Here is a 14,185-nt window from a genome sequence, read left to right on the forward strand (position 1 = left end):
CCGCGTCTGGTGTTCTGGAACACTTTGGGAGGGTCCAGTTTTACAGCATCGGGGGGAAATGGTCTGGGAGCAAATCAACAGTGCACATGGTTTCCATTTTTGTGACCTAATAACCGAGCGGGCTTTGCCCACTGACAGGTTTGAGAGTGGTTGTCTGGGCCAACTCCTGGGGAAGATGGGACAGTTTGTCTTCAGTGTCCTTGGCCTCCCCTTCTCGTCCACCTCTTCCCTGTCAGCGTCCCCTCTCCTTGACCTGCTCACATACCCAGTGTTCTGATTCTGCCTTTCTTTTCTGTCCTTGAAATGTCCTTCCATGACTACAATAGAAAGCTTGTTTATACTAATGTGTAAATGGCTACCCGGCTGATATCACTTACATTCCTTCAGGCAGGAAGCTTTGTGTGCGCTGCCCACATGCCTGGGGCGTTTGCCTTCTAGCCGAGGACCATCCCCCTATTTGCTTCAAGTTGAAGGTGTCCTCTCTAACTACAGAATTTCAAAGACGGCAGAGTTGCTTAGAGTATCTATTTACGGAAGGCTTCATCCATTCAACAAGTATTAATAGCACTATTATGAGAAACCCGGTCCTGTTCTAGATGTAGATGCAGAAACTACCCCACAGGTTGGCAAGAGGGATAAGACCCCTGGGGCTTAGCTTCCGTCAGGAGAGACAGAGAAGACCAAGGTAAAGAGGTGAAGTACGTTTAATTTTAACCGAGTTGCTCTAGGCTAAGTGAGGAGGGATGGAGGCTGTCACTGGGAGCCAATCTACACCGTCCAGGAACTAGCCGCTGTCAGAGCGCGTTCCGCGGAGACAGGAGATTAGAGATGCTTAGATCCAGGTGGGCGAACGCGTTCTACAAAGGGCCTGATAATAAACAGAGTGAATTCGGCTTTGAGGCCACGCAGGGTCTCTGCTCGCGTGCTTTCTTTGTGTTTTGAAAACGCTTCAGAGACGGGAGACCCACAGTCAGTCACCCCGGGGCCAACCTGGTCCAGATCCCCGGCTCAGTGATGGAGTTTTGCCCACCGGAGGGCCCTGTTTTTAGGGAAGCGTTCTGGGTTCCTTCAAAACAAAGCAGAGTAAAACTGTAACGAGCATTTGTGTAAGTCTGGGGGATAGAGGAGGAAAGTGCCTGAGGTTACGGTTGTCAGTGGTCTGTGTCCTCGGGGCCAGCCTCTGGTGCCCCGGCATTGAGTCCGACACCAGCCTGGATGCTGCTGTGATGGTATTTTGTAGCTGTGATTAACATTTAATCAGTAGACTTTGGGGAAGGAAATTACCCCCCAGAACATGGGTGGGCCTTATCCAATCAGTTGAAGGCCTTAAGCGCAAAGACGGCTTTCCTGGCGAAGAGGGAATTCTGCCTCGAGACTAACATACTCGTCCTGTTTCCAAGCCTGCCGCCTTTCAGAACTTGGCCTCGAGATGGGGACACCAAATCTCACCTGAACTTACAGCCCCTACAGTCGAGTGAGCCCATTTCTTTTCTATTTTTTTTTAATGTTTATTTATTTTTGAGAGAGACAAGAGTGTGAGCGGGGGAGGGGCAGAGAGCGAGGGAGACACAGAATCCGAAGCAGGCTCCAGGGTCTGGGCTGTCAGCACAGAGCCCGGCGTGGGGCTCGAACTCACCACCTGCAAGATCGTGACCTGAGCTGAAGTCAGACGTTTAACCGACTGAGCCACCCAGGCGCCCCAAACGAGCCCATTTCTTAAGTAAAGTTCCCTCCTTACACACCTTCTTGGTCCAGATTCTCTGGAGAACCCAGATGCAGCAGCTTCGAAAATAGTTGTTAATCTGAATCACCTCTTGGTAAATCACCCCGGGCCCTTGAACCTTCCCTGGACGGCTGCAAATGGCCTGTGGCGTCTCTGGCCCCACCCTTCCCAGGAGGGAAGAAAGAAAAGACTTCTCTGGAAGGGCACGGGGCCAGGCAGCTGCAGCATCCTGAGCGAGGGGCGCACGGACCTCTGTTGAAAATCAACAGCCAGGGGCGCCTGGGTGGCTCAGTCGGTTAAGCGTCCGACTTCAGCTCAGGTCACGATCTCACGGTCCGTGAGTTCGAGCCCCGCGTCGGGCTCTGGGCTGACAGCTCAGAGCCTGGAGCCTGTTTCCGATTCTGTGTCTCCCTCTCTCTCTGCCCCTCCCCCATTCATGCTCTGTCTCTGTCTCAAAAATAAATAAACGTTAAAAAAAAATTTAAAAAAAAAAGAAAATCAACAGCCGCTGTGAAGACATCCCCCCCGTTCCTCTCTTTCTTGCCCCCTGTCCCTCAGGGCCACTCAAGGTTGTCTGGCCTGGCCCAGGAGCACAGCCACCTGCCTCTCAGGGTCATGTGTCTCAGGTGTCGGGAGGAGGGGCCCCTCCACCTACAAGGTCCCTTCCCTTTCTTGGGCTGTCCTTGAGGTCTGACCCCAATGCTGACCCCATCATTTGGCGTATGGAGGTCCTGGAGGCTTCCCTTTCCGAGTCCCGGGTTCAAGTGCAGATAGGCCCTAGCTTTTCTTTTCTCAACTGTGTCTTATGGTGTAGAATCAACCACGAAGAAGGGCTACAGAGGTTCTCGCTCGGCGTGGTAGAGACGGTTAACTGTCCCTCCGGACACAGGAAGAGTTCCCGGTCTCCTCTGGATTAGGTGAGGTCGGGGAGAGTGGGACGGGGGTAGTAAGTGGAAGGCGTCCTGCCCTCTTTCCATTCCCCTGTGGCTGGTGGTAGGCCACTCGCCCCGGAGGACAAAGTGACCGCTAGGACGCGCAGCGAGGCAGCACGCGGGAGGCACCTGGGCACCGGGCAGCCTTGGGGAGCAGATCCTCCAGACCTCAGTCTCCACCAGCCCCGACTCCTCCTTGGGAGATGAGTGCATCTTCGCCGGAACCTTCCTCCGTTCTTGAGAACCCTGCCTGAATCAGCATCGGCTCACATCCTAGGCACCTGCCCACACCTCGGTAGGGACCCTGTTGGCCAGCTGCGGGGGGAGTGGCATCTAGAGCAGCGGAGGTTTGCAGGGGGAGGGCGAGGGTGTGGGAAGAGCCCCGTCAGGTGACGGTGGGTCGATGGGGGGCCCATCCCGGGGGTCCCATACTCCTATAACCCATCTTCGCCTCTGTGGCCACGGGTGGTCGCTAACGGGGGCATCGGAGGCCCTGCCTACCCAGCAGGAGAGGCGGAGCCGGGGCTGTCCTGGGTCCCCAGACCAGGAGGGGGAGTCCCCAGACCTTGGATTCTTGCCTTTCTGTGCTATTGGTCTCCCCGGAGGCAGCACGGGCTCAGAGGAAGCGCCTGAACGTGCCTGCGCGTGCGCGTGTCGGTGCGCGTGCGCTCCGACTGGGCCTTCCCAAGCCAAAGGGGAGGACCCGTTCAACGCGGCCAGAGGACGGATCCCTGGAGTGCGCACAGAACAAGTCAGACCTTTCTGAAACCTGTGTTGCCTTGCTGGTGGGCCCAATGGTGTTACCTTCTGTAAACAGAGCTGCGATGGGCGATTGGGATGGGGGTCCTGGGGCCGGAGGGACGGGAGTAATTGGCCACGTGAGAGACACTCTCCTCACGGCAGAGCAGCAGCGAGAGCCTCTCGGAATTATTGTATACCGGGAATGAATTTTAAAAATTCATGCTTCCCCGTCTTTTTCTCTTCATCACATGGTTCTTTAAGAATATCATCCTCAAAAGGCAATCTTAAATATTTAACAGGATCATTCTTGATTAAAATCTAATAAAAGGCGGGGGCTGCCTTCCACACAAAATGCACGCACACAACCCAAGGGGCAGGGATGTACGTGCTCCAGGTGGGGTCCCCCTTCTGTTCCAGGTCTCCGAGGGGCTCATGACGCGGGTTTTGCTTCCATCCCGCGAATCCAGGACCCCTGCTACTTCCCTGCACTTGGCAGGTCTACACCCGCCTCCAAGGATGGGGATCTGATTCCTGGGTTCTTATCCCGACTCCCCTGTGAGCAGCTGAGGAGATCACATCTACCCAATGGCTCGCCTAGCACGAGCGATGTGGCCCATCGTGCCCAGCCCTGGGCTGACCCGGCGCCCAGCCAGCCACGCAGAAACTCAGCAGGGTGTCCTGGGGGGTGGGGGGTGGGGGACGAACATGCCGCCGGCTCCTGGTCGTTTCCAAAAGTCGAGGACTCGTTTACGCCTGGACATCGTCTGTGCATCTCCGGGCGAGAGGGCTTTTGGTCTGGAGAAAGACAGAATCTGCATTTGAGTGTCGAGAAAGCGCTATTTAAGTGACTCCGTGATGCCTTGTCCCGTGAGTGAAATGCGCTCATGCTTCGCTGGTGGCTTGTTTCTGCCCCCCTTCGTCGCTTTCAAATTGTTAAAAGCCTTAGAATGACTGGTAGCTCGGAGGCTTCAAACCTGTTCCCCCCAGGGCCCGGGAGAGTCCTTGCAGCCTAAGAAACGGGATGGGGACAAATTAAATGATAATTGTGCACCTGCTCCGGTCTGTAATTCAGACTCCTGTCATGAAAAAACAATGGATAGCTTGGCCTTTCTTCTGTGTTGAAAGCTTTCATCGCAGTTGTGCAGGTTACAAATAAAAAGCCATAGGCCCCCCACCAGCAGATCGCTTCTTTCTGCCCCCGGGGCTGCTGTGGGTAGACACAGAGTGCGTTTTCCGAGCCGGGAGCCCCTCTTCTCCTCCGGAGGTTGGACGGGCTCCCTGCTCCCCTTGAAAGGCTCCCTCCATGGTGCAGGGTGATGACACTTCCTGCCGGTCCGGGTCTGGCCTGCACGGTGAGATCCACCCCCCCCCCCGCCCCCGCCCCCATCAGGTCTGTGTCCCTGTGTCCCTGCAGGATGATGTCCTGTAAACCACCTGGCCCAAAAGCTTCTCAAGTCACTGCGCTGGCCCACGTTTGCTCACATGGCTCCGCGTGGCTGCGAGGGAGGCTGGGAAGTGAGGTCTTTCGCAGGGAGTCCTGGTGCAGCCTGGGTGTTCTGGAAGGTTCTGAAAGGAAGAGAGGCTCCTGGGGACAAAGTGTGGTGTCTGCCATGGCCACGGGCACGGAGCAGGCACAGAGAGGAGTCGCGTGTCCACCTGTGAGGGGACGCCTGTGTCCTATGGTCACTCCTTGGCACTGAGCTTCCCTCCGGCCCCAGGGCTGGTGTCGGGACGGACAAGAGAGAGCTCGTCCCTTCCACTGGGGTGCGAGGGAGAGGCCTCCACCGCGGGCTGTCCCCTGGGCCGCACTGGCCACCCCACCTGCATCTCAGGCACCGGGCCTCCCCGCCCCGCCCCCCACATGGTGTGGGGCTCACACACCAGCACATTCCCGAGGGCGTGTGAGGATCAAGACAGACGAGCGGATGCCCAGCTGGGGGTAAGGCCGCCAGATCACAAACCAGGGGCGTAAGCAGCAGAAATGCATCGTCTCTCAGGCCTCCCCGCGGCCCGAGATCCTCTGCAGTTGCCGGAAAACACGTGCTCAAGCCACCGCCCCCCCGACCCGAGTGTGGCGGCCCCTGGTCCCCGGGCTTGTGGCAGAGAACGCCCCCGCCCCCACCCCCCATTCCTGTCGGTGTCCACACCCCCCTTCTTTTTTTTTTTTAATTTTTTTTTTTAACATTTATTTATTTTTGAGACAGAGAGAGACACAGCATGAATGGGGGAGGGGCAGAGAGAGAGGGAGACACAGAATCGGAAGCAGGCTCCAGGATCTGAGCCATCAGCCCAGAGCCCGACGCGGGGCTCGAACTCGCGGACCGCGAGATCGTGACCTGAGCTGAAGTCGGACGCTCAACCGACTGAGCCACCCAGGCGCCCCTCACACTCCCCTTCTTATGAGGATGCCAGTCACACGGGATTAGGGCCACCCTGCTCCCGTGTGACCTCGTCTTAACTTTCCAAGGAAGGTCACATTCGCAGGCACTGGGGGTTAGGAGTCCAACAGATCTTTTTTGGGGGGGACACAGTTCGACCCACAGGAAGGGTTCTGTCCAAGTTGAGGGGAGCTGGGGAGAGGCGAGCAGGAGGGGGAATCCACGGGAGGTTAACTGTTGCAAGGTTTTATCTTTTAATAGGGTGGGGACAACAAGTGGCATTTTATCATTCTTTGTATTTTTCACTTGTGGTAGAAAAGGAGTAAACCCACAACAATAGAGCAGGGGAGGAAATGACGCCAGAGGGCCATGGAGGGGTGTCCCACGGGGGACGGGGTGGGGGAGGAGGAGGGCCGCCCAGGATGGGGGCGGGGTGCCCGGAGGAAAGACAACCAGTGACGGCTGGGGGTGGGGGGGATTTTATAGTCCCCACAGGTACCGCGGGGGCAAACAAGCCCTGTAGACGCTAACTTAGAGGGGAAAGACCGTCATCAACATCAGGGAAAGTTAAACTTGGCACCAGGGGTGCCTGGGAGGCTCAGTCGATTAAGCGTCTGACTCTTGCTTTCCGCGCCTGGTTCTCGAGTTCCAGCCCTGCATCGGGCTCTACGCTGACAGTGCAGCACCTGCTTGGGATTCTCTCTCTCTCTCTCTCTCTCTCTCTCTGCCCCCTCCCCGGCTCGCTCTCTCTGTCTCTCAAAATAAATAAAAGTAAACTTAAAAAAAATTGCACCAGCAAATAAACATCTTACCGCATAAGGAAGCGAGCTATGAACAATATTAACACAACCATATACTATCGTAAGCATCCGGGATCAGTGTGGGGGGGGGGATGTATGACAGGGTTAAACCACGGTTCCCCATAGGAACCAACGAGGTAGCTATTCACAGTATTCATCCGCATGAGGAAGGCTCTAGAAACAACAGCCAGAAGAGATGGCTGTGGATGGCTGTGTCAGCACAGAAATTCCAAGTGGTGGGGGTGGGGTGGAGGGCTGCTATTCTGTTATAAGCTGCCCAACGCGTTACTTTTTTTTTTTAAGGTTTATTCATTTTTGAGAGCGAGAGAGCGAGAGAGAGGACGAGCTGGGGAAGGGCAGAGAGAGAGGGAGACACAGAATCCGAAGCAGGCTCCAGGCTCTGAGCTGTCAGTACAGAGCCCAGCGTGGGGCTTGAACTCACAAACCGCGAGATACGACCTGAGCCAAAGTCGGACGCTCAACTGACTGAGCCACCCAGGCACCGCCCCCCGCCTTTGACATGTTTAAAAAGGTATACGTGTCAGAACATGGCACCAGTGGGTGAAACTCAGTGTGGGAGCCCCAGGGACGCAGGCACGGAGGGCTGGACGGGCTCCTGGCCGCACATGAGGGCCAGTCAGGGGCGAGTCGTCCCTTGTGCTGGGGGCCGTCAGGCTTTGTGGGAGGCTGTCCCTCCAGCTGGCAGCAGCATGTCCCTGGGGGGTGGGCGACAGTCGAGAGCAGCTGTCCGGGGCGCCTGAGGTCCCCGCAGGCCCTGTGCCCGCTCTCGAGACCCCGGCTGGATGCCTGGCTCAGCTGGCGGTGTGCCCCGGAGGGAGACAGCACCTGGGGAAGAAGGCAGGGCCGCCGGCCTGGTGGGGCCGGAAGGGGACATGTTTGGGCTGGGGAGATGCCCTAAGGCAGCCCCCGGACCAGCTCCCCCTCTTCTGCGTCTCAGCTCCGGTCTCGATCTGGCCACAGACTGCTGGGGCTCTGGGCCTCGAGGGGCGGCCCACACAGCCGTGCCTCTGGCCAGAAGCCCACTCTGGACCTTTCGGGATGCACATCTGCAGAGACAGTGTCTCTGATACCCGGTTATACCTGCAGCAAGGGACACGGGGGACAGCAGGGCTTGCCTGGGGCGACGTGGCTTGCAGGGGCCTCAGGCTGCCCTCTGTGGCCTGGGGGCAGCATCGCGGGACCCCCATTCCTTCTCTCAGAGAGCCCTTCCTGTTCTCAGCGGCGTCTGTGGCCCCCAAACGGCTAAGGGCCACCCCCTTCGAGTGGGGCTCAGCCGGGCTCTGTCAGCCTCTCCAGCCCACAGATCTGTCCTCGGCCACAAAGGGCAAAGCTGTGGGGTGACAAGCCAGGCTGGTGCCGGAGGGCAGAGCGGTGTCATCGCGTCCCTCAGGCATCGAGGGACGACGGCTCCTGGACGTCTGTGCGTGGAAAGAATTCCCTACCTCTCCTCTGTGCCTTCCCCCCACTGATCTGGCTTCCAGCCGTTTATGCCCATGAATGAGGGGGAAAAGTGTATCTTTCTTCCATAATGTGCCTGCGACCAAAGCGCCTCATTTAAAAATTCATTTCGGCAGAGGCCGTGGCCTCTGTTACCGTTTTGCCTGGGCCCCGGGGGTGAAGGCTCTCACCTTGCTGGCTTCAGACGGTCCTGCTCGAGCATCCAGTTCCGTTGCCAGGTCTCAACAGCAGGCAGGAGCAGCCGGGGGTCACCGGAGGCCCCAGTTCCCCGCCGGGTCAGACAGACGGGTTTGGGAGCCAGAGACGGGAAGGCAGGTGTGCGCACCCGGCCGGAGCCCTGCTGCCCCTTCCTCCCGTACCCGAGCCCTGACAATGCCCGCCGCACTGATCCGCCGGGGGATCCAGACCCATTTTCCTCCCCGAGCACTGGGGGGCGGGGGAGACTGAGTCCCGGAAACCCCTGATGAGGCAGTCTGCAAATGGGCCGTGAGCCGCCAGTTAAACCACCAGCCGACCGTAAGGTGACTGGGGAGGGGTCCGGGGGGACCCGGTGGCTGCTTCCACAGCATCAGGGACTCTCCCTTCTGGTTGTCGACGTTTTGGCCACCGACGTGGCACCCTTCCCACATTGTCATTTTCAGCAATCTGGAGAACTGGCCCCAAATCCCAGTCCCGCGTGACCCCAGCGAACAGATTGTCTAAAGCTCTGTCGTGTTTGTCTGTTTAACAAAGAGAACACGGTACCGACAGCCAAACTGCCACCGGGTTGGCCTGGCGGGACACACCCCCGGCCCCCTTGGCCGCTGAGGAGGGCGCGCGCCCGGGAGGACGCAGGTGCCGCAGTGGCCACCAGGGGGCGCGGGCGTCACTGGAGAACGTGACCAGACGCCACCGGGAACCAAGGCGGGCACACAAAGGGCCTCCCCATCCCAGCCCCAGCAGGGACGGCGCCCCCGAGTGTAGGGAGCATGTGTCTGTGGAAGGCGTGGCCCGGGCCACAGCGGTTCATTCTAGAAGGGGGGGTGGGGGGTGGGAGTGGCGTGGAACCTGGGGACAGAAGCAGCCCTCGCCACAAGCACAGCCACGTCTGTTCCAGGAAACGCCCCACGTGCAGGACACGCTGGCCACAAGCCCACATCGGGAGGAAACGTCTGGCGACCGTGGGAAGGTCTTTGAACCAAGGTGGGGTGCTTTCCCGACGGGGGTCCCCACGGTAGCGAGAAGTGGTTTCCAGAAGGCTGATCTTTGGTCAAGCAGGCTCCCCTCCGCTTCCCCCCGTGTCTGGGGGGGCAGGCAGGTGAGGCCCAGGCTCAGGCTATTGTTGGGGTTCGGGCACTGGCTGTGGAGGGGGCTGTGCCAGGCAGGGACGGCGAGTGAGGCCGGCACCCCGCGCTTCAGTCCCTGCGACTTTGATGTGGGGACATGTTTGGAAAGGGGGGAAGGCGTCACTGGCGTTTAGTGGGGAGGGGCCTCCGTGCCCCGTTTCCTCCTCCGGCTGTGGGAACAACCCCAGTTCATCGGCTGTGGCACAACAGTGGGCTGACACAGGAAGCCTCAATGGGTCAATGGATGACGGCCGTGCTGTGATGCTCAGCACCCTTAGGAGGAGGGGACCGGGAGGGCCATCAGATGGTGCCACGCGCTGGTTGATTCCAGGCTCTCGGCTCAGATCGAATTTCTCTCGGGTCTGTTTCCACCATTTCACCTTCAACAAAATACCTAATCCAACAGGAACATCCGATTGCTCGGTTCCCCCACTCATTTGTTCACTGGCTCAGGAAACTTTATTGATTTCTGGGCTAAGTGACAGAATAATGTGTTGTGTTCACACAGCGGAAGGGTCCATCCTGGGGATTGCTCTAAAAACTGAGAACAGCCTCTTTTGGAGGACATCGGACAGGGCCCGGCCGCTTCAGGCAACTTTCAGACAATCTATTCTGGCCCATCTTTACCATACTTGACCTTTGTAAAAAAAAGACTCAGGAACCCAGAGAGGGCGCCACACTGGATATGACTTGTCACTCCAACCCAGATACTGCAGGGTGAGGAGGGCTATTACTAGCATGGGTTGCACAGAAAAGACAAAGACCTAACTTTCCTCACATACAAAGAGGCCCTAGAAGTGAGAAAACGGTAACAATTAAAAAACAAAAACCTTGGGAGCGCCTGGGGGGCTCAGTCAGTTAAGCGTCCGACTTCAGCTCAGGTCACAATCTGGTGGTCGGTGAGTTCGGGTCCCGCATCAGGCTCTGTGCTGACAGCTCGGAGCCTGGAGCCTGCTTCGGATTGTGTCTCCCTCTCTCTCCCTGCTCCTCCCCCAATCGCGCTCTGTCTCTCTCTGTCTCTCAAAAATAAATAAATGTCGGGGCGCATGGGTGGCTCAGTTGGTTAAGCATCCAACTCTAGCTTTCGGCTCCCGTCATGATCTCACGGTTCATGAGTTCAAGCCCTGCATGGAGCTCTACACCCACAGTGCCTGTTTGGGCTTCTCTCTCTCTCTCTCTCGGTCTCTCTTCCGCTCCCCAGCTCTCTCTCTCTCTCTCTCTTTCAAAGTAAATAAATAAACTTTAAAAACAATAAACAAGTAAACGTTAAAGAAACTAAAAACTCCAACCAACCAAACAAAAAACCCCAAAAACCTTGTAGAAAATTCACAAGAGAAAACACAAATGGTTAAAACCGCCCTGAAAGCCGCCCGGTCTCACTGGAGAAACGCAAGATAAAAATGAGAAACCATTTCCACCTGCAGATTGGCCAACGGGTGAAGGCCCGGGCGTGAGACTGTCAGCCGTGAGAATGCGATCAGGCACCACAGCACTGAAGGGACCTCCACAGCCTCTAACAAGCGGCCAGATACGCACACGCCATAAATCCCGATGTTTTGCTTTTGGAGCTCCGGCAACAGAAATACTCAGGCAAGGTCACGAGGACGACTGGACAGGCATGTCTGCCTGACCGCTGGTTATGACAGTGAAAGTTGGAGATGACCTTAGGCTCTCCAGAGGGGGAAACTGAAATAGCTTAAAATCTATTCTGTTTGTTTCAGATTAAAAAAAAATGTTTATTTTTGAGAGAGAGTGAGAGGGCAAGAGAGGGGCAGAGAGAGAGGACAGAAGGTCTGAAGTGGGCTCTGTGCGGACAGCAGTGCGCCCAATGTGGGGCTCGAACTCACGAACCGCGAGATCACGACCTGAGGCAAAGGCGGATGCTTAACTGACTGAGCCACCCAGGCGCCCCAGTAGCTTAAAATCTTTTCGATAAAAGGGCGTGTGGCCATTAAAAAGAGAGAGAGTGCTCTAAGGGGAATGCGGTAAATCGTCTGCATCAGACGGGACTCCGTCAACCTCGCCTTCTCTCAGATCCCTTACCCGGCTTCTGAAATGGCCAGGGGGTCCCCCCACTGCCTGAGGTTGGCCAGCTACGCCTTGAGTCTCCGGTTCCCACTGCCCTTTCTGGGCTCGGATGAAGCACCAAGTTCAAGGACATGGGACCTGGTTCCCGCCGCAGCTGACAAGGTAGCTAAGGGACACAGCCCGGAGACAGGGGGATAGCTGCAAACTTCAGTTAATGGAGGGGGCAGAGAGCAGGCAGCTGGGTGTCTCGTGTGTGCTCTCTCCAGTGCCTGTCGTCCAGGCGTGGCTTTTCCATACAACCTGCCCGGAGGTCTCCCCCGTGGCTAAAAACCCAGTGTTCCTCTCCGCGGCCTGTGACAAAGCCTCAGCAGCCCCGGGGCGGCTTGGTTAGCTCTGGGGGGGGGGGGGGGCCCACACCCGCCTCTCCACCCTTCCTGTCCTCACTACTGTTGCCCAGGGGTTACACCTCCAGGAGGGTGCTAGCACTTATGCCTCTCCCTGGCTTTTGTTTTCTAGCGAGCGTGAGCTAAGCCAGCTTCCAAGTGAGGTGTGTGTCTGTTTGTTTGCTTTCAGAGCTTATTGATTTATTTTGAGGGGGGGAGGGGCAGAGAGAGGGCGAGAGAAGCCCGAGGAGGCTCTGCACCATCAGCACGGAACCTGACACGGGGTCCGATCTCGCGAGCCGTGAGATCATGACCTGGATGCTTAACCGACTGAGCCACCCAGGTGCCCCCACGGTGAGGTTTTTATTTCAGACATCCTACTCAAAATTGCAACCTCACTCACTGGAAGTGAGTGAACCTTCCAGCCTCACTCCTAATCCTCTTTACTTTGTGGTGATTTCTTCCCCAAAGCACTTGCCATCTTCTAGCATACTGTATCATTTGTTTGTTTACTAGTTTGGTGCTCAGTGTCTGTTGTCCCCAGCCGGAAAGGACACTTGACGGAGGGGGGGGCCTTTGTTTTGCTCAAGTGCCTAGAACAGTTCCTGGGACACGAAAGGCACTTACAAAACACTCGATGGATGAATGGATGAATGATTTGTATAACTGATATCAAAATATATTCCTGATATCCCGTTGGGTAAAAAGCATAGTTTTCAACATCCTGTGTTCAGGGATTGGCAGACGTAAGGTGTCAGTACCACCTAGAGTGATCTACAGACTCGACCCAATCTCTATGAAAACACAATGGCATTTTTTTGTGTTTTTTTGCAGAGATTGAAAAAAGTCATCCTAAAATCCAAGTGGAATCTCAAGGGACCCCAGAGAGGAAGAATGATTTGGAAGGAAGGAAGAACAAAGTTGGAGGACCCAAAGTTGGGTGTTTAACAACCTCCCTCCCTCTTTCACTCTTATGAAAACACCTACCGTCATTGTCATTCCTGGTGGTTTTAAATGACCAACAGTACACCTGCAAATTCCCGTATGTGCCTCTTAAAAGATGCAACAATTTCATCTATGAGAAGCCCCCAGACGGGGCTGCTCCGTGTGCCCAGATTTTTAAAAGGACTGGAAGCTTGCTGCTAACCCCATAATGGGAAATAACCTGCAGACTCTCCCTCCTTTGGACGCGTGAAACTCTGAAATGATCTTTCCCGTGACTTGTTGGCATGCTGACCTTTTTCCAGACGGCTCGGCCAGCTGGCGGGGCGTCCGAGGGAGACGGATAGTGACGTGTGATGGAGCAGGAGGACACAAACCCCAGAACCGGCCTGACAGGCCGGACTTGTGGAGGGCTATTGATTCCAGCAGGCTGTCTGAGCAGGGCTCGCACCCCTCCCTCCACAACCCCCCCCCCCCCCCCAGGCCGGCTGCAGGAACCAGGAGTCAGGGAGGAAGCCGCTCATGAGGGGCACAGCCGCTCTCCTCACCCAGAGAGCTTTCTCCCAGCTTAGCCCCACACCTGCCCTGCCCTCGTTGGGTCTTTGCAACAAAGGTGACTGACAGGAAACTCGGGGGCTAGTGATGCCAGCTGCTCAGGCTGGCAGGGGGCACCGGGCCCACGTGTGGGAGAACGAGGGCAGGCACGAAAGCAGGCAGATGGCCAACGAGGCACGACGTGAAGGGCAGCCTCAGGCCTCCCGGGAGCCAAAGCTCACAGCATGGAGCCCAGAAAAGGCCAGGCGTAAGGGTGTCCGTGTGCACGGGGGACGGGCAGGGGTGCGGTTAGCGGAGGGAAGGGGGGCTCCGGGCTCTAACGACTTTCAGTCAGCAGCCACAGCTGCCCCGCATTCGATCCGGCCAGTGCAGCCGGCTGTGGCTGGCGGAGGCCGGCGGCGTGGACGGCCCAGCACAGCCCGGCCCGGTGCCGCGAAGAATCACCCGCGGTGCCACCACCCTCGCTGACATGGGGCGTGTGGCAACGCGGCGGCCCAGGGCAGCGAGCCAACGTTTCGTCACGCGGACGTGACCGCTTGCCTCGGAGGAGCCCTCGTGGAAGCGCCACCGAGACCCTAGCAAGTTCAGGATGGCGTTGGCAGGTTGGCGAGCCCACGCGGGAAGGGCCGGGCACGGCGGCGCGTGGGCTGACAGGGGTCCAAGCGAATGAATGAATTCATTTACTCGGCATTCCTCCGGCCGAGTGTCCGAGGCCAGGCCAGGCACGGAACAGGACGGCGGGGCAGCCTCCCCCTGGCGGGCTCACGGCTGGCGAGGACAGGGCCCTGCGGCCCCAGGAGCTCCAGGGATGGACGTGCTGCGGGAAGAGGGCAACGCTGGCCGAGGTCTGAAGGATGAAAACGCTAAACCGCACAATCGCAAACGGACGGCTTCTCAGA

At 57.3% G+C, this 14,185-nt stretch overlaps 1 long non-coding RNA gene across 1 annotated transcript; it reads right to left on the minus strand.

Annotated features, from left to right (window-relative positions):
• Positions 1-393: 393 nt before the first annotated feature.
• On the minus strand, positions 394-3,558 carry LOC128314619 (uncharacterized). Its single transcript, XR_008296481.1, has 3 exons — positions 3,157-3,558; positions 979-1,066; positions 394-868 (listed from the first exon to the last, which is right to left on the minus strand). It is a non-coding gene; the product is annotated as an uncharacterized LOC128314619 (long non-coding RNA).
• Positions 3,559-14,185: the final 10,627 nt, after the last annotated feature.

This window comes from Acinonyx jubatus, chromosome A2, assembly GCF_027475565.1.
Source record: "Acinonyx jubatus isolate Ajub_Pintada_27869175 chromosome A2, VMU_Ajub_asm_v1.0, whole genome shotgun sequence".
NCBI classification, from domain to species: domain Eukaryota; kingdom Metazoa; phylum Chordata; class Mammalia; order Carnivora; family Felidae; genus Acinonyx; species Acinonyx jubatus.